The sequence below is a fragment of the Nicotiana attenuata genome, unplaced genomic scaffold (genome assembly GCF_001879085.1).
Source record: "Nicotiana attenuata strain UT unplaced genomic scaffold, NIATTr2, whole genome shotgun sequence".
NCBI classification, from domain to species: domain Eukaryota; kingdom Viridiplantae; phylum Streptophyta; class Magnoliopsida; order Solanales; family Solanaceae; genus Nicotiana; species Nicotiana attenuata.
In genome coordinates this window covers 285,648-309,256 of record NW_017670541.1, presented here as the reverse complement: position 1 = coordinate 309,256, position 23,609 = coordinate 285,648, and positions in this window count along the sequence as shown.

Below are 23,609 nucleotides of genomic sequence, written 5' to 3'. Positions count from 1 at the left end.
ATTGGAATCCGGAAAAGAATTGAAAGAGAATAACAATAGTAGAAAAATTTTTGTGGTGCAAAGGCTGACACGGGAAGAAGAAGAAGAAGAAGAAGAAGAAGAAGAAGAAGAAGAAGAAGAAGAAGAAGAAAATGCGAGAAATTTTGTCACTTATCAAATTTTGATAGAACACTAAATAAGACTAATATTCATTATTTTCAAGACTTACACCTTTTTTATATATAATTATTTTTGCAATACTATATATTAATTGATATGAGCATGCGCCCTAAAGACTAGTATTCATAAATGGTTGAACAATACAAGAATTTGAAATATGTCATAAATAGAATTTTATTTATGGTGAATGTCTATATTTAGAGAGATTCTAGGGTTCATTACTTGGTGGCTAAGTCACCCTCTCCCTATAAATAGAGAGTTCTTTCCATTGTAATTCATCCCAAAATCAATAAGAATTCTCTATCCCTACTTTCTATGCAATATTCTTCTTCTTCTTTTATTATTTTAAAACACGTTATCAACACGAGACTCTACCATCTTGGATCACTTGTTGTAAAAATATCAAAGTGTAGCTGAGGTCATGTTCTTTCAAAATTAAGAAGTATGCATATGAAATTGAAGTACAAGCCGAGGACAATTTTGTCAAGACAACAATGATTGATTGATACAAACCTCAAAATCATTAAACTCTGAACAAGTTTAGTGGACACGCAAGGAGAATATTTCTTGAAGTCTTCATAGTCTTGTTCCTTATAAATAAAACAGTGGCAGTAACGGGAAAAGGAAAAGAGGAAGATCAATTGAAATTTCACAAAAAATGGTGGTTTTGCAATCAGAAAAGTTTATGGTTGATCATCGGCAGCCGAGAATCACAGAAAGGAGAAAGTGATGTTATTTTTAAAATCCCTAAACTCTCTGTAAGTATTTTAATTTTTTTTTTTTATATTATTAAAATTCTATAATTTGATTTTAAATACAGCAAATATGGATATAACTCAAAACAAAATTGAATCACGGTTCAATTATAAAAATATTTGTTTAATTGACTCATGTACGACACATACAATATTCAAAGAGAAGAAATTTTTTTCTTATTTAAGTATGTGTAAGGCAGATGTTACTATAATTTTTGGTAGTAGTAATCTAATTGAAGGCTCTGGAAAAGCTACTATAACTCTGCCTAAAGGAACAATACTTATCATAGAGAATGCAATGCTCTCCTCCAAGTCCAAGAGGAACTTGTTGAGTTTTAAAGATATCCGACGAAATGGATATCATATTGAGACAATAGATGAGAATAATCTTGAATATCTCATCATTACCAAGAATGTCTCTGGCCAAAAGAGGGTTATTGAGAAGTTCTCATCTTTATCTTGTGGCCTGTATTACAAGAATTAGTGCAATTGAGGCTCATTCTATTGTTTACCAAAAGATTACTAATTCCAATACTTTTGTACTTTGGCATGATCGATTGGGACACCCTGGAGCAGCTACACCATTCTCTCCATGATCCTCAGGACCATTGTTTTCATGTGCATCCACTGAGTTAGTCTTTTTGACCTGAAATAAAAGATTCTTGGACAAGGAAAAGTGTGAAGAATAACTTGCGTTTTTCAGTAAATCGGCACTAAAACAATCACTATTATTTTTAGCCCCACGGTGGGCGCCAAACTGTTTACCTTAAAAATTGTAATTACAATTAAATTTGATTTTGTGGTTCTAAAAATACGTGATTTATTTTTATGCTAGTTGTATGATAATAGATGCTAAGAGTGAGCTAGGAAAGTAAAGTAAGGGTGAGAGTGACTGCTGTTATACGAACCGAATGGCTGCGAATTGTGGCCTCGAGCTAGCCTAAGTTAGGCCTCGAGTTCGGGCTAAGATGCTTGACTGGGAATGACCGATGAAGAACTAACAGTTCTGAGAGCCTTGATGGTGGCTCTTTATGATCAATGATGAGTAATAAATGAAGAACAATCAATAGAACACAATAAATGTAAGTAATAAAATCAAAGAAAAGACAATGGGGAATGTTTAGGTTAGGGAACAGAGAATGTTCTTGTTCTTGTATTGAATATCATGTGCGCAAGAAATGAAAAAGGTTCCCTATATATAGGAGGGGGAATCCCAACATAGTACAAGTGCAATTATTGCAAAGATACGCAGCTGGTACAGCCATTTATTACAAAGATATGCGGCTGGTGCGGCCATTTAATATCACAGTACGGACTTGTACTATTCTTGTAGACATGGTCAGCTCTAACCATGTGTTTTGTGAATTTCCCGCTTGTCCATCATAGCCACCGATTTGCACTACAATTTCTGGTAGTAGTAATCTAATTGAAGGCTCTGGAAGAGCTGCTATAACTCTGCCTAAAGCAACAATACTTATCAAAGAGAATGCATTCTCCTCCAAGTCCAAGAGGAACTTGTTGAGTTTTAAAGATATCCGATGAAATGGATATCATATTGAGACAATAGATAAGAATAATCTTGAATATCTCATCATTACCAAGAATGTCTCTGGCTAAAAGAGGGTTATTGAGAAGTTCCCATCTTTGTCTTATGGCTTGTATTACAAGAATTAGTGCAATTGAGGCACATTCTATTGTAAACTAAAAGGTTACTGATTCTACTTTTGTACTTTGGCATGATCGACTGGGACACCCTGGATCAATTATGATGAGACGGATTATAGAAAACTCAAATGGGCATCTATTAAAGAATTTAAAGATTCTTTTAAATAATGAATTTTTTTGCACTTTTGGTTATCAAGGCAAGTTAATTATTAGACCATCACCAACAAAGGTCGGGATTGAGTCCTCTGCATTTTTGGAACGTATACAAGGGGACATTTGTGGACCTATTCACCCACCTAGTGGGTCGTTAAGATATTTTATGGTCTTAGTAGATGTATCATCTAGATGGTCTTATGTGTGCCTATTGTCATCTCGCAACCTCGCGTTTGCAAAATTTATGGCACAAATAATTCGATTATGGGCGCAATTCCCTGATAATCCAATTAAGTCTATTAGACTTCATAATGTTGCTGAGTTTTCATCCCAAGCATTTAATCATTATTGCTTATCAATTGGGATAAAAGTGGAACATCCTGTAGCTCATGTTCACACTCAAAATGGCCTTGCAGAGTCTTTAATTAAACGTCTGCAACTGATAGCAAGACCGTTACTCATGAAAACGAGGTTGCTCACTTCTGTCTGGGGTCACACCATTTTGCATGCAACAATGCTAGTTCGTCTCAGACTGACAAATTATCATAAATATTCCCCGTTGCAATTAGTTTTGGGTCATGAACCTAATATATTCCATTTGAGAATTTTTGGATGCGCAGTATATGTGCCTGTAGCACCGCAATATCACACTAAAATGGGTCCCCAAAGAAGTTTAGGAATATATTGGGTTTGAATCGCCCTCCATCATTCGCTACCTCGAAACATTAACGGGGAATGTGTTCACTGCACGATTTGCAGTTGTCGATTCGATGAGACATTTTTCCCAAAATTAGGGGGAGAAAATGGTGAAACCAAACAGGAAATTTTGTGGAAAAATCCATCGTTGTCTCATCTTGATCCACGTGCCTCTATTTGTGAAAAGAAGGTGCAAAAGATTATTCATTTACAAAAAATAGCAAATCAAATGCCAGATGCATTTACGGATTTGAAAAGGATAACAAAATCACATATTCCTGCAAAGAATGTTCCAATCCGTATTGATGTCCCTGTTGGACAATCTTCTAGTGTCATAGCTAATGAGTCAAAAGAACGCCTAAAACGTGGCAGACCATTAGCTTCTAAGGATCGAAATCCTAGAAAAAGGAAAACAAATGATCAAGATGACACTACAAAATAGTTTTATGAAGAAATCCACGATTTAACAAATCCTGAGATTTATGAGGAAATCACTAAGCCTGAGACTCAAGAAAATAAGGAACTATCAATAAATCCAATCGATAATGAGACAAATTTGAATCGATTGGATATAGTGGTGGATTATGTCTTTGCATAAAATGTTGCATCTAGCATTATGCAAGAAAATGAGGCTTGAACCTCAATCTATTGGAGAATGTCGACAAAGACTTGATTGGCCAAAATGGCAAGAAGCAATCCAATCAGAGTTAAATTCACTTGCAAAACGTGAAGTTTTTGGGCCTGTAGTCCAAACACCTAATGGTGTTAAGCCTGTTGGCTATAAATGGGTCTTTGTACGCAAAAGGAAAGAAAAAAATGAGGTACAAAGATATAAGGCACGCCTTGTTGCACAAGGATTTTAACAAAGGTCTGGTGTCGATTATGAAGATACATATTCACCCGTTATGGATGCTATAACGTTCTGTTATCTCATTAATTTTGCTGTCCATGAAAAGATTGACATGCATTTAATGGATATGGTTACCGCCTACCTTTATGGCTCACTTGATAATGAGATGTACATAAAATTCCCGAGGGATTTAAAATTCCAAACGCACATAATTCAAAGTCCCGGGAAATGTTTTCAATCAAATTACAAAGATCTTTGTATGGTCTAAAGCAATCAGGACGAATGTGGTATAATCGTCTTAGTGAGTATTTATTAAAGGAAGGTTATATAAATGATGCCATTTGTCCATGTGTTTTTATAAAGAAAACAACATCAGAATTTTTTGTACTTGCTGTATATGTTGATGACATAAACCTTATTGGAACTCCTATAGAACTCCAAAAGGCAACTAATTATTTAAAGAAGGAATTGAGATGAAAGATCTCGGAAAGATAAAATTACGTCTCGGTTTGCGAATTGAACATATGGCAAATGGAATTTTTGTTCATCAATCTGCCTACATAGAAAAGGTATTGAAACGGTTTTACATGGATGGAGCGCATCCATTAAGTACTCCGATGGTTTTTCGATCAATTGATGTGAATAAGGATCCATTCCGACCTCAAGAAAAGAATGAAGAGCTACTTGGTCCTGAAGTACCATATCTTAGTGCAATTGGTGCACTAATGTATCTTGCTAATACAATAAGGCCTGACATAACCTTTTCAGTTAATGTCTTAGCAAGATATAGCTCTGCTCCTAGAAGGAGACATTGGAATGGAATCAAACACATTGCAGTATCTAAAAGGAACTACAGATATGGGTTTATTTTATGGCAATAATTGCTGTCCCGATCTTGTTGGTTATGCCGATGCTGGGTATTTATCTGATTCACACAAGGCTCGTTCTCAAACAGGTTATGTGTTTACCTGTGGAGGCACTACCGTATCTTGGCGATCGACTAAGCAGTCAATTGTGGCTACTTCATCTAATCATGCTGAGATAATTGCTATTCATGAAGCAAGTCGAGGGTGTGTGTGGTTGAGGTCTATAATGCATCTTATTCGAGATAAATGTGGTTTGAAATGTGACAAACTACCCACAATTTTGTATGAAGACAATGCAGCATGCATAGCGCAATTGAAGGGAGGATTCATAAAAGGAGATATGACAAAGCACATTTCACCAAAATTATTTTTTACTCATGATCTTAAAATAATGGTGATATTAATGTGCAACAGATTCGTTCAAGTGATAATATGGCAGATTTGTTCACCAAGTCTCTACCGACATCAATCTTCAAGAAGTTAGTGTAGAAGATTGGGATGCAAAGGCTCAAGGATGTGAATTGATGCTCTCATCAGGAGGAGATAATGCGCGATTCACTCTTTTTCCCTTACAAGGTTTTGTCCCACTGGGTTTTCCTTGCAAGGTTTTTAACGAGGCAACCAAAAGGCGTATTGTTTGATATGTGTACTCTTTTTCCTTTACTGGATTTTTTCCATTGGGTTTTATTTTAGATAAGGTTTTAACAAGGAACATTACCTGTTGAATAGACAATCAAGGGGGGGTGTTATAAATTGAATTTTATTTATGGTGAATGTCTTTATTTAGAGAGATTCTAGGGTTTATTACTTGGTGGCTAAGTCACCCTCTCCCTATAAATAAAGGGTTCTTTCCATTACAATTCATCCCAAAATCAATAAGAATTCTCTATCCCTACTTTTTTCTTCAATATTCTTCTTCTTATTTTATTATTTTATAACAAAATATACATATATTCATATAGCTAATTAGTTATATTCCTGAGAAACTACTTATTGGTGTTTCTTTTTCTAATTCGAATTCATGAAAATCATAATTGTGCATTTACCTTACCCTTTTTTTTTACTTCGAACAATTCCTAATTTTTCTCATATGTAGAATTTAGAACCGCAAAGTCATCATAAATATTATTCTGGAAAGACTAAGGGCCCGTAAGGCACATTAAATTATTTTACTTTTTTCTGAATTATTTTCACTTTTTTAAAAATTTATGTTTGTCCATAAAAATTCTAATTCTTACTTGATGTTGAATTTCGACATTTTTTGAAATCGAAAAATTCCGTAAAGCTATTTTTCACAATTTACACTTCAAATCACTCACAAAAATACAAAAACAACTCCAATTTTTATTCATGTCCAAATAGAGCTCAAATTTACAAATACCATTTTCAACTTGGAAAAAAATTACTTTTTTTGAAATCTCACAATTTTTATATCCGAACGTCCATTAAACAAGAAGGCCAAGGCGGACGAATGCTCGAGCTGAGTTGAGAGGGGCTTCCGATCGGGAGAGCAGAAGCAATGAATATGCCCGGTGCAAATCCTGGAGGGAAACCCTCGAGGAGATCCATGCTAGGGGCTTCGATCTCTCGAAAGCGATAGAGCAGGCCAAGGCGGACGAATATGACGCCAAGCTCCTTGTGACCGGTGTTGAAGATAACGAGGAAGAGGCAGATGGAGCCGTAGTCCCCGATGGGGAAATAGACTAGGCTTTTCCTTTCTGATTCTGCGTGCAATGCTCTTAGAGAACATTGTAAACCAAGCCTTGTATTATTTCACATATACATATAAAAGAAGCCTTCCGGTTTTCCTCTTTCATGAGTTTCCCGTTGCTTATGTATGTCTTTCTTTTGTTTTGAATTTGGACGCTTGTCAATGATTAGCCAGATGAATTGAACTTCGACGAGAATCCCGGGCATTTTTTTGCAAATTGACCCTGGGGCTTATTGGGTTGGCCCATAGGCTCTTACGCATTTTCCCTTAGGTGCTTTTTAGTTAACCGTTCCGAGCTCAATCTTCGAGTCGGGTTTCAACTCGAGCTCATCGACCCTTAGGTTTTTGAATTTTAAGCTGGCTCTTAGGCTCTTACGTGTTGGGTCGGCACGACCTCTAATATGGGTTGGTGCTTGGGCTCTTATGCATTGGGTCGGTACGACCTCTAATATGGGCTGGCGCTTAGGCTCTTACGCCTTGGGTCGGTACGACCTCTAGTATGGGCTGGTGCTTGGGCCCTTACGCCTTGGGTCGGTACGACTTCTAATATGGGCCAGCGCTTGGGTTCTTATGCCTTGGGTCAGTACGACCTCTAATATGGGCTGGTGCTTGGGCTCTTACGCCTTGGGTCGGTACGACCTCTAATATGGGCTGGTACTTGGGCTCTTACGCCTTGGGTCGATACGACCTCTAGTATAGGCTGGCGCTTGTGATTTTATGGTGACGGTCGGGCGTCCCCAAGTTGCATTTGTTTGGTTGGAGCCTTATGACCGTAGTCATTGTTTTTAGCCATAGCCTTTTAGTCCCCGAGTGAGGTAGCCTCGGTGTCTATATCGAGGGTATGCCCTTTAAGGGGTCTTACAAGTTCGAATATATAGCCTTGACTTTAGGATCGAGATTATGCCTTTTATAAGGTCTTATAAATTTGAACATGCCTTACTCGAGGTCTTACAGATAGGTTACTTGGCACAAGTATAATTCATGCCTTGCTTGAGGTCTTACAGATAGGTTACTTGGTACAAGTATAATTCATGCCTTGCTCGAGGTCTTACAGATAGGTTACTTGGTACAAGTATAATTCATGCCTTGCTTGAGGTCTTACAGATTTTTTAGCATTGACATACGGAGGGCTTTCAGGCTCGAGGTTGCCCGCTTGGGGTCTTATGGCCTCGAGTTTTTGATAGCTGATGGAGTGACAGTCGTCGACAGTCCCCGAGACGTCGAGAGTTTTTGGGTCTGGAGCCGTTCTTTGTAAACTTTGATGTTTCCTCATTGAGGGCATACGAGCTCGAAGTTTTTGGCCCGGAGGTCTTACGGCTTCGAGTTTTTGATGTCAGTCCCCGAGTGTTCGGGAAATTTCTGGCTCTGGGGCCGTTTCTTGTAAAAATAGAAAACTTCTTTGAAGCGTAAGGCATTTTGATTGTAGAAGATACTCCTTTGATTACTTGGTACAAGTATACATGTTTTTGTCCCCGAGGGTTCGATTATTCTATGCAGACACGGTTCATTTGACCGTTTGGCTCGATACATCATTCTTCTATCGAGACCCTCTTTGACTCATCTTAATTTCTCCGAGGAGGTGATCTCCCGGGGGAATGCCCCCCAGTATTCAAGGTTGAAAGAGAAACCTTGAATACTTGTTAAGTTCTCCTTAGGTAGCATATAGATGTTGCCTCGTTAAAAACCTTGCCAGCAAAACCCTTCTTGGGATAAAATTCGATCGAAGGAAAAGAGTGCAATGCATGCTTTAAAACCTAAGGTCTTCGAGCTGGAAGGTGCTTCGATTTCTCTAACCGGACACCTGCACACAGGTTAGTGCAAGACGTAAATAAAAAGGGAGGTGGTTATACCTTAGTGGTGATGGCATTTTGAGCCTCGATGTGCTTCAACAGCTTGCTCCAGACGCGGTACGGTCCTTTGCTCATTCACTCGGGTGCAGCCGAGAACGTACCTTGTGATTGCTACTTCACTGTATGCTTATCCTTTGGCTCTTCTGATGTTGAAGGAGTCGGTGTCGGTGCCACATCGTGCACCGCGAACATCTCTCTTGCTGCATGCTGCTCCCCATATACAATTTTTACTCCGTCCTTCGTTGGAAACTTCATCATTTGATGAAGGGTTGATGGTACTGCTCTCATGCAGTGTATCCATGGCCTTCCGAGCAAGGCATTGTACCTTATGTCTCCTTCGATGACATGAAACTTGGCATTTTGGGTTGTGCTGGCCACATTGATCGGGAGGGTGATCTCCCTTTTGTTGTCTCGCTCGCCATTTTGAATCCGTTAAGGACTCGAGAGGCGGGCACGATCTGATCGAGCAGTCTGAGCTGCTCTACCACCCTCGACCTGATAATGTTGGCCGAGCTACCTAGATCCACAAGCACACGTCTAATTTGAAATGTATTCACAAGAAACGAAATTACCAATGCATCATTATGAGGCTGAGAAAGGGCCTCGATGTCCTCTTCGCTGAATGTAAGGGCATCCTCGGGTATGTAACCTCGAGTCCGTTTTTCCCTGGTGATGGATATTTTTGTTCGTTTGACAATGGGTTCCTGTGGGATGTCGATTCCTCCAACGATCATGTGGGTGACATGTTGGGGCTCTTCTGTTTCATTTCTCCTGTTCGCCTCTCTTTCCCGAAATTGAATTTTGGCTCGGTCGCTAAGGAACTCTCGGAGGTGCCCTTTGCTGATTAGTCGGGCTACTTCTTCTCGGAGCTTTCTACAATCTTCGGTCCTATGATCGTGTGTGCCGTGAAACTCACATACCAGGTTGGGGTTCCTTCGTGACGTATCTGATAGTACGGGTTTTGGCCACCTGGTGTCTTTGATTTTACCTATGGCCGATACGATGTCCGAAACATCAATGTTGAAGTTGTATTCAGATAATCGGGGTGCCGCCGTCGGTCCCACGTGTCTGTCGAATCCGGCTCTGCTCACGAGTCCCCGAGGATCTGACCTCGATCTGCCCTTCGGTCGTTTTAGGGTATATTACGCATTGGGCCGTTTCTTTGATCTTCAGTGAACGATTGGTACCTTCCCTTGTTTAACCTTGGTTCCTTCGCCAGGAGCCTGCTAGGGTATACTGAGCCTAAAGGGGCTCCCATTTGGTCATCCTCAACCCTAATATTTGACTGATACCGGTTGTGGACATCCGCCCAAGTCACAGCGGGATACTCAAACAAGTTCTGCTTTAGCTGCCTCGAAGCTATTGAGCTTCGTTCGTTCAAGCCTTGGGTGAAGGCTTGCACAGCCCAGTCATCGGAGACTGGTGGTAATTCCATTCGCTCCATTTGAAAGCGAGATACAAACTCCCGTAGCATCTCGTTTTCTCTCTGTTTGATTTTGAAGACATCGGATTTCCTCATAGCAACCTTGATGGCACTAGCATGTGCCTTTATAAAAGAATCTACCAGCATGGCAAACGAGTCTATCGAATCTAGGGATAGGTTTTGATACCACATCATGGCCCCTTTTGAAAGTGCTTCTCCGAATTTTTTCAATAGGACGGATTCAATCTCGTCGTCCTTCAGGTCATTTCCCTTTACAGCACAAGTGTGGGCAGTGATGTGCTCGTTGGGGTCCGAGGTTCCGTTGTACTTCGGGAGATCGGGCATTTTGAATTTCTTCGGTATGGGTTTTGGAGCAGCACTCGATGGGAATGGCCTTTGTACAAATTTCTTTGAATCTACACCCCTCAGAATCGGGGGCGCGCCCAGGATCTAATCGACCATTGAATTGTAGGTCTCCACCTTTTTGTCATTAGCTTCTATCTTCTTTTCGCCCGATTCAATCCTCTTTGTGAGGTCCTCGAGCATCTTTACAATAGCGGGGTCGGCTGCTGACCCGTTGTTGCTCGATCTTTTAGGTACCTGTTCGGCTCGAGGAGCCATTTTCGATGCTGCTGTGCTTGGAGTTTTTTGGTGGCTTTGCAGTTGAGCAATCGCCAGTTATTGTGCCTGCAACATCTCAAAAACAACGTGAAGGCTAACCTCTCGTTCCTCCCAACTGGGTTCTTTAAGCTTCTTATTGGTTTTCTTGGCGTATACTCATGTTAGTGTGGGAGCATATATCGACGTGTTGGGCATTGCGTGAGCCCATATCTACGGGAATTGGTTCCGGTGCGTCCTCAGGGTTTCGAAGTGGTACACCGGCGCCTGGAACAGTACACCACTCTCTCCATGATCCTCAGGACCGTTGTTTTCATGTGCATCCACTAAGTTAGACATTTTGACCTGAAATCAAAGATTCTTGGACAAGGAAAAGTGTGAAGAATAACTTGCGTTTTTCAGTAAATCGGCACAAAAACAATCACTATTATTTTTAGCCCCACGGTGGGCGCCAAACTCTTTACCTTGAAAATGGTAATTACAATTAAATTTGATTTTGTGGTTCTAAAAATACGTGATTTATTTTTATGCTAGTTGTATGATGATAGATGCTAAGTGTGAGCTAGGAAAGTAAAGTAAGGGTGAGAGTGACTGTTGTTATTCGAACCGAATGGCTGCGAATCGTGGCCTCGAGCTAGCCTAAGTTAGGACTCGAGGTCAGGCTAAGATGCTTGACTGGGAATGACCGATGAAGAACTAACATTCTGAGAGCCTTGATGGTGGCTCTTTATGATCAATGATGAGTAATAATGAAGAACAATCAATAGAACACAATAAATGTAAGTAATAAAATCAAAGAAAAGACAATGGAGAATGTTTAAGTTAGGGAGTAGAAAATGTTCTTGTTCTTGTATTGAATATCATGTGCGCAAGAAATGACAAGGGTCCCCTTTATATAGGAGGGGGAATCCCAACATAGTACAGGTGCATTTATTGCAAATATACGCGGCTGGTACAGCCATTTATTACAAAGATATGCGGCTGGCACAGCCATTTAATGTCACGGTACGGACTTGTACTACTCTTGTAGACCTGGTCAGCTCTAACCATGTGTTTTGGGAATGTCCCGCTTGTCCATCATAGCCACCGATTTGCACTACAATTTCTGGTAGTAGTAATCTAATTGAAGGCTATGGAAGAGCTACTATAACTCTGCCTAAAGGAACAATACTTATCATAGAGAATGCAATGTTCTCCTCCAAGTCCAAGAGGAACTTGTTGAGTTTTAAAGATATCCGACGAAATGAATATCATATTGAGACAATAAATGAGAATAATCTTGAATATCTCATCATTACCAAGAATGTCTCTGGCCAAAAGAGGGTTATTGAGAAGTGCCCATCTTTATGATGAGACGGATTATAGAAAACTCAAATGGGCATCCATTAAAGAATTTAAAGATTCTTATAAATAATGAATTTTCTTGCACTTCTTGTTATCAAGGCAAGTTAATTATTAGACCATCACCAACAAAGGTTGGGATTGAGTCCCCTGCGTTTTTGGAACGTATACAAGGGGACATTTGTGGACCTATTTACCCACCTAGTGGGTCGTTTAGATATTTTATGGTCTTAATAGATGCATCTTCTAGATGGTCTCATGTGTGCCTATTGTCATCTCGCAACCTCGCATTTGCACAATTAATGGCACAAATAATTCGATTACGGGTGCAATTCCCCGATAATCCAATTATGTCTATTAGACTTGATAATGCTGCTGAGTTTTCATCCCAAGCATTTAATGATTATTGCTTATCAATTGGGATAAAGGTGGAACAACCTGTAGCTCATGTTCACACTCAAAATGGCCTTGCAGAGTCTTTAATTAAATGTCTGCAATTGATAGCAAGACCGTTACTCATGAAAACGAGGTTGCCCACTTCTGTTTGGGGTCACGCTGTTTTTCATGCAGCAATGCTAGTTCGTCTCAGGTGGATAAATTATCATAAATATTCCCCGTTGCAATTAGTTTTGGGTCATGAACCTAATATATCCTATTTGAGAATTTTTGGATGCGCAGTATATGTGCCTGTAGCACCGCCATATCGCACCAAAATGGGTCCCCAAAGAAGTTTAGGAATATATGTTGGGTTTGAATCGCCCTCCATTTCGCTACCTCGAAACATTAACGGGGGATTTGTTCACTGCACGATTTGCAGCTGTCAATTCGATGAGACATTTTTCCCAAAATTACGGGGGGGGGGGGGGGGGAATGGTGAAACCAAACGGGAAATTTTGTGAAAAAATCCATCATTGTCTCATCTTGATCCACGTGCCTCTATTTGTGAAAAGGAGGTGCAAAAGATTATTCATTTACAAAAAATAGCAAATCAAATGCCAGATGCATTTACGGATTTGAAAAGGATAACAAAATCACATATCCCTACAAAGAATGTTCCAATCCGTATTGATGTCCCTGTTGGACAATCTTCTAGTGTCATAGCTAATGAGTCAAAAGAACGCCTAAAACGTGGCAGGCCATTAGCTTCTAAGGATCGAAATCCTAGAAAAAGGAAAACAAATGATCAAGATGACACTGCAAAAGAGTCTCATGAAGAAATCCACGATTTAACAAATCCTGAGATTTATGAGGAAATCACTAAGCCTGAGACTCAAGAAAAAAAGGAACTATCAATAAATCCAATCGATAATGAGACAAATTTGAATCGATTGGATATAGTGGTGGATTATGTCTTTGCATATAATGTTGCATCTAGCATTATGCAAGAAAGTGAGGCTTGAACCTCAATCTCTTGGAGAATGTCGACAAAGACTTGATTGGCCAAAATGGCAAGAAGCAATCCAATTAGAGTTAAATTTACTTGCAAAACGTGAATTTTTTGGGCCTGTAGTCCAAACACCTAATGGTGTTGAGCCTTTTGGCTATAAATGGTTCTTTGTACGCAAAAGGAACGAAAAAAATTAGGTACAAAGATATAAGGCACGCCTTGTTGCACAAGGATTTTAACAAAGGTCTGGTGTCGGTTATGAAGATACATATTCACCCATTATGGATGCTATAACGTTCCGTTATCTCATTAATTTTGCTGTCCATGAAAAGATTAACATGCATTTAATGGATGTGATTACCGCCTACCTTTGTGGCTCACTTGATAATGAGATATACATGAAAATTCCCGAGGGATTTAAAATGCCTAACGCATATAATTCAAAGTCCCGGGAAATGTTTTCAATCAAATTACAAAGATCTTTGTATGTTCTAAAGCAATCAGGACGAATGTGGTATAATCGTCTTAGTGAATATTTATTAAAGGAAGGTTATATAAATGATTCCATTTGCCCATGTGTTTTTATAAAGAAAACAACATCGGAATTTGTTATACTTGCTGTATATGTTGATGATATAAACCTTATTGGAACTCCTAGAGAACTCCAAAAGGCAACTGATTATTTAAAGAAGGAATTCGAGGTGAAAGATCTCAGAAAGACAAAATTATGTCTCGGTCTGCAAATTGAACATATGGCAAACGGAATTTTTGTTCATCAATCTGCCTACATAGAAAAGTTATTGAAACGGTTTTACATGGATGGAGCACATCCATTAAGTACTCCGATGGTTGTTCGATCACTTGATGTGAATAAGGATCCATTCCGACCTCAAGAAAAGAATGAAGAGCTACTTGGTCCTGAAGTACCATATCTTAGTGCAATTGGTGCATTAATGTATCTTGCTAATACTACAAGGCATGACATAACTTTTTTAGTTAATGTCTTAGCAAGATATAGCTATGCTCCTACAAGTAGGGGTGTTCATAAAAACCCGAAAAACCGAATCAAACCGAAACCGAACCAAACCGACCAAAAAAATCGATACTTTTTGGTTTGGTTTGGTTTTGGTTTTGAATTTTAAAAACCGATCAAATTTGGTTTGGTTTTGGTTTTAATCAAAAAAAATAACCCAAAAAAACCAAACCAAACCGACTATAGGAGTAGCTATTTCAAATTTATTATTACATCTATATATATATATGTATATGTATATTTTTATACAAAGTTTCAAAAAATTTATGGTGAATGTTAATCGATTGCACTTTTAGTACAGTTTTTTACCTTTATATTCTAGTTTGATTGGTAGTTTTCTTTTGTTAAGTGTAAGAAACCATTTCATGTTAAAAAAAAAATTAATTGAGTCCTTAAATTATTCATCACTATTTGATTCGATTATCATCAATATATTTTAGTAAATAATAAATTTATCAAAGGTCAATTAATTTGATAGTGTTACGTTGAAAATATGATCGCCGAAATATGTGTTTGGTAGTGTATGTCTTATATTTAAGAAAAAATCGACAAATAACCAAAAAAACCGAAAAACCGACAAAACCCGACATAAACCGGATCAAGAAAAAACCGACTTAATTGGTATGGTTTGGTTATAATATTTGAAAAACCGACTTACTTGGTTTGGTTTCTTTTTAGGAAAAACTGATCCAAACCGAACCATGAACACTCATACCTACAAGAAGACATTGGAATGGAATCAAACACATATTGCAGTATCTAAAAGGAACTACAGATATGGGCTTATTTTATGGCAATAATTGCAATGCCGATCTTGTTGGTTATGCCGATGCTGGGTATTTATCTGATTCACACAAGGCTCGATCTCAAACAGGTTATGTGTTTACCTGTGAAGGCACTGTCGTATCTTGGCGATCGACTAAGCAATCAATTGTGGCTACTTCATCTAATCATGCTGAGATAATTGCTATTCATGAAGCAAGTCGAGGGTGTGTGTGGTTGAGTTCTATAATACATCTTATTCGAGATAAATGTGGTTTGAAATGTGACAAACTATCCACAATTTTGTATGAAGACAAAGCAGCATGCATAGCGCAATTGAAGGGAGGATTCATAAAAGGAGATAGGACAAGCACATTTCACCAAAGTTATTTTTTACTCATGATCTTCAAAAGAATGGTGATATCAATGTGCAACAGATTCGTTCAAGTGATAATATGGCTGATTTGTTCACCAAGTCTCTACCGACATCAATCTTCAAGAAGTTAGTGTACAAGATTGGGATATGAAGGCTCAAGGATGTGAATTGATGCTCTCATCAGGGGGAGTTAATGCGTGTTGCACTCTTTTCCGTTACAAGTTTTTGTCCCACTGGGTTTTCCTTGCAAGGTTTTTAACGAGACAACCAAAAGGCGCATTGTTAGATATGTGTACTCTTTTTCCTTTACTAGATTTTTTCCCATTGGGTTTTATTTTAGATAAGGTTTTAACGGGGCACATTATCTATTGAATAGACATTCAAGTGGGAGTGTTATAAATAGAATTTTATTTATGGTGAATGTCTATATTTAGAGAGATTCTAGGGTTTATTACTTGGTGGCTAAGTCACCCTCTCCCTATAAATAAAGGGATCTTTCCATTGTAATTCATCCCAAAATCAACAAGAATTCTCTATCCCTACTTTCTCTGCAATATTCTTCTTCTTCTTTTATTATTTTATAACAAAATATACATATATTTATGTAGCTAATTAATTATATTCCTGAGAAACTACTTATTGGTGTTTCTTTTTCTAATTCAAATTCATGAAAAGCATAATTGTGCATTTACCTTACCCTCTTTTTTTCTACTTCGAACAATTCTTAATTTTTCTCATATGTAGAATTTAGGACCGCAAAGTCATCATAAATACTATTCTGGAAAAACTAAGGGCCCGTATGGCACATTAAATTATTTTACTTTTTCTGAATTATTTTTACTTTTTTCAAAATTGATGTTTGGCCATAAAAATTCTAAATCCTACTTGATGTTGAATTTCGACATTTTTCGAAATCGAAAAATTTCGTAAAGCTATTTTTCACAATTTACACTTCAAATCACTCACAAAAATACAAAAACAACTCCAATTTGTATTCATGTCCAAACAGAGCTCAAATTTGCAAATATCATTTTCAACTTGAAAAAAAAATTGCTTTTTTTGAAATCTCACAATTTTTATATCCGAACGCCCATTAAACAAGAAGGCACAGTTTCTGACGATTTATCAAACCATAAATGGCATAGTTTGCTATGCACGACACCTTTAAAATAAGGGAGATAAGGGCATATTAAGATGAGAGAGAAATAGCAAAGGGTTTGAAAATACTAAATACAAGTATTTAAGATGAGAGAGAATATTAATAGAGATATATTAGGAATATGAAAATTGAATAACTTCTTTAAAAAAAAAGGTTAAATTTCTAAAATAAATTATATTCATATAATTTTTAAAAGTAATTGTTATTCTCTTAAATTACTTGTAGAAATGTTGTATTCTGGGTAAATTTCCCCGAAATTTTAATCTTGCGGCTAAAATTTCAATAGGTAGACTCAGCTCAAATGTAACACTTGAAACACAACGAGCCGGAAGGGTGAATCCCCCGCTCAGTGAGTAACCTTTTCCATAACTGTATGGAACAATATATTCCCTCCGTTTCAATATATGTGAATTTATTTGACTGGGCACGAAGTTTAAGAAAAAATAAATAACTTTTGGAATTTGTGATCCTAAACAAGTCAAAAAGGGGCCCAGAGTATTTGTGTGGTTATAAAAGATTCTTATTAAGGGTAGAATTGGAAGTTTAAGTCAAATTGTTTCCAAATTTAGAAAGGGATCACTTTTTGGAACGAACCGAAAAGGTTCACATAAACTGGAACGGAGGGTACATAAGAAAATATATAATTTACAGCTCATAAAATAACTCGTGCACATTTGCAATACGTCATCATTCGAGGAGCAATCGAATAAACTAATAAAAGAAGAGTTTCCTTCTTTTTATTTTATGTCAATGGATATTTAAAAACCGATTAAACCGACCAAATTATACCCCACCGAACCGTTTTTAGATTTCTTTTAATAAAGTCGTAGGTTCTTATATAAATTTGCAATTGTACCGATAATAAGGGTAGATTTTTTATTTTATGAAAATAAACCGAAAAAATACCTAACCGTACCGAATAAATTTGTATGTGAAAAAATATATTTATTTATTAAGTTTAAAAATAAAAAAGCATAAAAATTTTCCTTGGGACTTGGAATTATGAAAATGATTACAAGCCAATAAGAAGTTTAAATCAAAATCCAAATTCCAAACCTATTATGCTACTCCTACTGAACTAAATTATTTCCAGCATATTTACTGGCAAGACACAAAGTATTCCAACGATTATGAGTAGCAAACTACGATGTATTGAATATGTTTCCTTTCGTATGATTTAGACTTATCTTTTTGAATACTTAATCTTCTATAGACTTTATTCTTGAGTCCCGGCTTGGTTAATATCTTTCTACTTGTGTGATTTATCTTTTTTGTCTTTGCTTAGTTTCTTTTAGGCTGTTGTAGAGTAGTTGATGGATCTATACTCTAGCTATCTTTCATGTTTCTTAATTATCACCATTTAAACAGTAAAACTGTCTAGAGATTTTTGCTAAGTTCTATAAAAGTATGTATATTATTGCATTCTACTTTTACTAATGACTTTTACGTGAGATTTAAAAAATATCGAAAATTAACCGAACCGTACCGATATCAAAGACAAAATGGCATGATTGGTACGATTTCGAAAAGCCTAATTTTGGCTATACATAATAGAATAGCAAGACACAAAGTATTCTAGCGATTATGAGTAGCAAACTACGATGTATTGAATATGTTTATTTTCGTATGGTTTAGACTTATCTTTTTAAATATTTAATCTTCTATAGACTTTATCTTGAGTCTCAGCTTGGTCAATATCTTTCTACTCGTGTGATTTATCTTTTTGTCTTTGCATAGTTTCTTTTACGTTGTTGTAGAGTAGTTGATGGATCTTGTTTGACTCAAAAGATGTTAAAATCCTTTTAAGCAAATCAATCACAGAAGTGAAAGGGTAAATCGTAGTCGGAGATAATAATCCTCAGGATCGTTTCACTAATCGGAATAATAACAACAATATATGGATAATAGAGAGGGAGAGATAGAGAGATAAATATTAGAGAGATAAATATTAGAGAGAGAGAATCAGTTCTTTTGTTACAAGCTCCCTATCTATTACAATGTTCGGACCCCCTTTATATAATAGAGGGATTCGAGCTAAATCCTAGGAGTGATAACGTCGGTGTACTTTATAACGGAACTAATAACAGGTCGAGGTTGTCCCCCACCTCACCCGGGGTCGTTCCCTTGTGTCGAGTCGTAGACATTCGACGGTTAGTCACGCAGGCGGTGGGACGTGGTTAGTCAAATTCGACCCCATACAGCTAGTCCCTCCGCTCGTCGGGGTCGCAACGGGATGCTTCTTCGATGGGCGGAATCAATGTGTTCGCCAGGGAGAGTTTGACTTTGTTGACTTGACGCGATATGATAGGTGTGAAACGGCGATCATTTCTGTCGGAACGTTGAAGTAGAACATTCTGCGTTGGATGACGTCAGTGTTCTCATGTGTCATCATTACGCATATTCTTGAGGCGGAAAAGAACTGACGTTTTGGCGCTTGGTTTCCCGCATCGATTTGAAACCTAACGCTTCGATTCTAGCGACACCCAACCCTATAAATAGGGGAGGGGTTCAATTTCGGTGAAGAACTTTTAGTCACTCTTGAGAACTTACCAGCCCTCTTATTGATTTTCGTGTTTCTATACTCTCCGTTCTTGATCAGAGGTTTTCTTCTTCTTCATTTCTCTTCGGGTGATCCTTTTCGAACAAAAACATGCCCAAATCTTGTCGTACCGAAAAGGCTCCTGAGGCTGATCCGTTGAATACACCGCCCTCCTCCGACGGCGGAGAGGTGGAAGTGGAAGAGGATCTCGGTCCTCTCACAGTGGAAGCTCTATTACCGAGGCATTCTTTGCCTCGGTGTGATTTTAACAAAAATTCTGCAGTTCCGGCTCCGGTGCGTTCCGAGACGGGACTCAACCACTTGGAGGACCTCCGTGCGAAGTACAGCATTCCGAACAACGTAGAGATGGTTCCGGCGGAGGAGGACAACGTCGATGTTCATAGGCCGGGCTACTGTGCCTTTTATGAGTACCTCTTTTTGATAGGCTATGGACTTTCTCTCTTTCCCTTGGCGGAGGAGTTCTGCAGGTTCTACCATATCTGCCCGGCTCAACTCACATTGTATACACTTAAAGTACTGCTGTTATTGACTAAATATGCAGCGTTGGCCAGAAGTAGCGTCTCCGTCCATCATCTTTTGCATTTATTCACAGCCGGTTTCCTTAGGGGGACTATGGTGCACTTGAGGATGCGTGGTATGAAGGGATTGGTGGTTGGGATCGACGACCGACCGAGCCGTAAATTCTGGCACAAGTATTTCTTCATTAGGACCGAGCATCTGGTTTCCAACCCTACCGGGTTTCGGAAAGATGGAACAACACACGTAAGTGTCGTAGTTCATCAAGTTCTCTGTTGCATGTTGTTGTCGTGGTTCTAACTTTTATATTACAGCCATGGGACGCCCACCCCAGCCCGTCAATGGACTAAGGAGTTGGGTCGCCGATCTGCTGCCTCATGCGGAGGAAACCCGGACCCGGCCTGCTTTCATGCAACGTTACGTCTCTCAAGTTCCTACAGGTAAACTTTTGATTTTGCTTCGTGGATTAGTCAACCTTGCCTAACTGTGATCTTATGGTAATAGGTCGAGAGCCTTCCAGGAAGAAGGCGGCAGCTCCTGTTTCCGCGCGTCCTACTACCGTCGCGGACGCTCAAGACCTTTTATGCGAGTCTGTTCGCGGGGGTCCTTCTCTTACGCCTCGCCAAGGAGCTATGCCTGAGGTTGCGGCTGTAGGGGAGCCAATTTTGTTGTCGCAGGCTTCATATCCTGCTGACGAATCTTCCCAGGGCGAGGAGCCGCCGGAAAGGAAAAGGAGAAGATTAGAGAAGGGGAAAGGGGTGGCCGTGGCCGTTGAAGCTGATGACGGCGGAAAGTCTCGGGTAGCCTTGGCGCCCACTTTTATGGCCGACGCTATTTGGTCGGGAAGGTCGGCACGTGAGGAGAAAGTCGGCCCAAGGGTCGACCCGGTGCGTCCTGTTGAGGGGAGCTCGTCGATAAATGTTGGTGGGGCCGACGTGGAACTCAATGAATCGGGTTCTGATGTCTCCCTTGAGGATGTGAACGAGTTTTTGGGTTGTCGTACCCAAGTGGAGGCGGCGGCGAATGGATCTACCCGTCATATAACGATCCCAGGGATTGCAATCTATTGCTGAATAGCGAGCAGGTCGTGTCGTCGCTCACCCTGTTGTGCGCAGCCCCTGAGAGCGGGATGCTTAGGAAAATGGACGATGCAGAGCTATCTCGAAAAGTTGCCGGTATTGCTTTGCAGGTAGGTTTCGCCATCTTACTATTTTTCTTTGTTTATTGTAGGGTGGGTACGGAAATACGCTTACTTTTTTCCCCCTTCTTTTTTTAGACCCTCGTCCTGGAGGTGGAGAGAGACCGTCGTGAGCGGAAGAGAGCGGACCTCTACAAAAAGTTATTGAGGAAGTACCAAAAGTGCCGTGCTAAGCACCAAGCGGTGGCCGATCTCTACCGACAGGACCCCGAGTTTTAAGTATTCCGCGAGGGGCTAAAGGAGAAGGAGGCCCAGTTGGAACGTAGGGGGGCGGAGCTGTAGGAGGCGGATGGGGAGCTGATGAGGGCCGTTGCCTGTAATAGCGAGCTGGAGGCTCTCCTTAGGGCGAAGGATGACGAACTCGAGCTGAATCGAGGGGTGGCTGCGGAAAATGCCGATTTGCAGCAGAGGGTAGCGGGCCTGACCGCCGAGCTTGATGTTAGGAAGGTGGAGATCGATAGGCTTAAGGGCGAGCTTGGTGCTAATGCCGACAAATTGGCCGTATTACAGAGGCAAGTCGCCCTAACGAGGTTTGAGGAAGCGGGATGTCATTCTCGGCCCTCCTCGTCCCGTCCCCAATCTGGTCGGGGCCCGCATCGTAGTACCCATGAAATGTGGGTCTATGCGAAGGCTCGGCTTGATATATATAGAGCTTTGCACGTAGAGGGTCGGGTGACGGAGGCAGAGGTTCGGGCGGTGCGAAAAGAAGCGCACACAGCTCGTGAATCATGTGGGTACTACCCTGACTCTCCCGATAGGGAGGATGCTGCATCCGAGGATGTCGATCGCCTTGACTCGGACGCCTGGTATGAGGAAGCTTATCCCACAGAGGGTGGTAGTTAGTTTTAGGCTTGTGTATTTTTGCTTCCGCATCTTTTTTGGCTGTGCGGTGTACTAAAATCCGTCCATGTGGGCGAATGTATATAATTTTTGTTGTAATATAAATTTTGTTTTTGTCGTATCGTCAGTTCGTTGCTTCTCCCTTTTGTTTTGTTTTATACCTAGCCCTTTTAGGGGATTTCGTTGTGGTTCGAACAAGGTCGAACAATGTCGATGGCCTTAGCCATTAGGATGTTGTTTTGACTGTCATCGAGGTAACATCCGTCGTGGTCCAAACGAGGTCGAACAATGTCGATGACCTTAGCCATTAGGACGTTGCCTCGACTGTCGCAGAGGTAACATCCGTCGTGGTTCGAACGAGGTCGAACAATGTCGATGGCCTTAGCCATTAGGATGTTGCTTCGACTGTCGTTGAGGTAACATCCGTCGTGGTCCGAACGAGGTCGAACAATGTCGATGGCCTTAGCCATTAGGATGTTGCTTCGACTGTAGTCGAGGTAACATCCGTCGTGGTCCGAACGAGGTCGAACAATGTCGATGGCCTTAGCCATTAGGATGTTGCTTCGACTGTCGTCGAGGTAACATCCGTCGTGGTCCGATCGAGGTCGAACAATGTCGATGGCCTTAGCCATTAGGATGTTGCTTCGACTGTCGTCGAGGTAACATCCGTCGTGGTCCGAACGAGGTCGAACAATGTCGATGGCCTTAGTCATTAGGATGTTGCTTCGACTGTCGTCGAGGTAACATCCGTCGTGGTCCGAACGAGGTCGAACAATGTCGATGGCCTTAGCCATTTAGGATGTTTCGATGGCGATTCGACTTCTGTCTATATCCTGGAGATTTCTGTTTATACAATGGAGATTGACTTCTATTCATACAATGGAGATTGATTTCTATTTATACAATGGAGATTGATTTTTATTCATACAGTGGATATTCATAAACTGGAGATTCATACGGTGGAGACTTCTGTTTACACAGTGGAGATTTACTGGGGTAGTCCCTTCATTACTTTGGTCCAGAGGCCGTGTTGATGGACCGAGGTGATGAATGCGCTTTCAATCCACGGGCATCTCCTTCGCCGCCTCGTGAAAAACCTCCCCGAGAAAACCCAATTGGGATAAAACTCAGGTGAGGGAAAAAGAGTACGACTTAGGATATGCCTCTCAGAAGTGGAAATATTTGAGGTGAGCGACGTTCCAGTTGTTTTGGAGTGGTTTTCCCTCCATTGTTTCCAGTTGGAACGCTCCCTTGTTTGCGGCTGTTGTGATTTTATACGGTCCGTCCCAATTGGCTCCCAACTTTCCATCGTTTGGGTCTTTCGATGCCAGCGTTTTCGCCTTGAGGACGTAATCGCCAACTTTGAGCGACCTTACTTTGGCTTTTCTGTTGTAGTATCTTTCTACTTGCTGTTTTTGGGCTATCATTCTTATGTGGGCCATATCTCTCCGTTCTTCGACTTCATCTAGGTCTTGTAACCTATTCTCATCGTTACCCGCTCCGTTGTCATGGGAGTATCTCAGGCTTGGCTCCCCGATCTCGACGGGTATGACTGCATCGGTTCCATAGACTAGTGAATAGGGCGTTTCTCCCGTGCTGGACTTTGGCGTTGTTCGGTATGCCCATAGTACTTCAGGCAGTAATTCGGGCCATAACCCTTTAGCTTCCTCGAGCTTCTTTTTCAATATGTT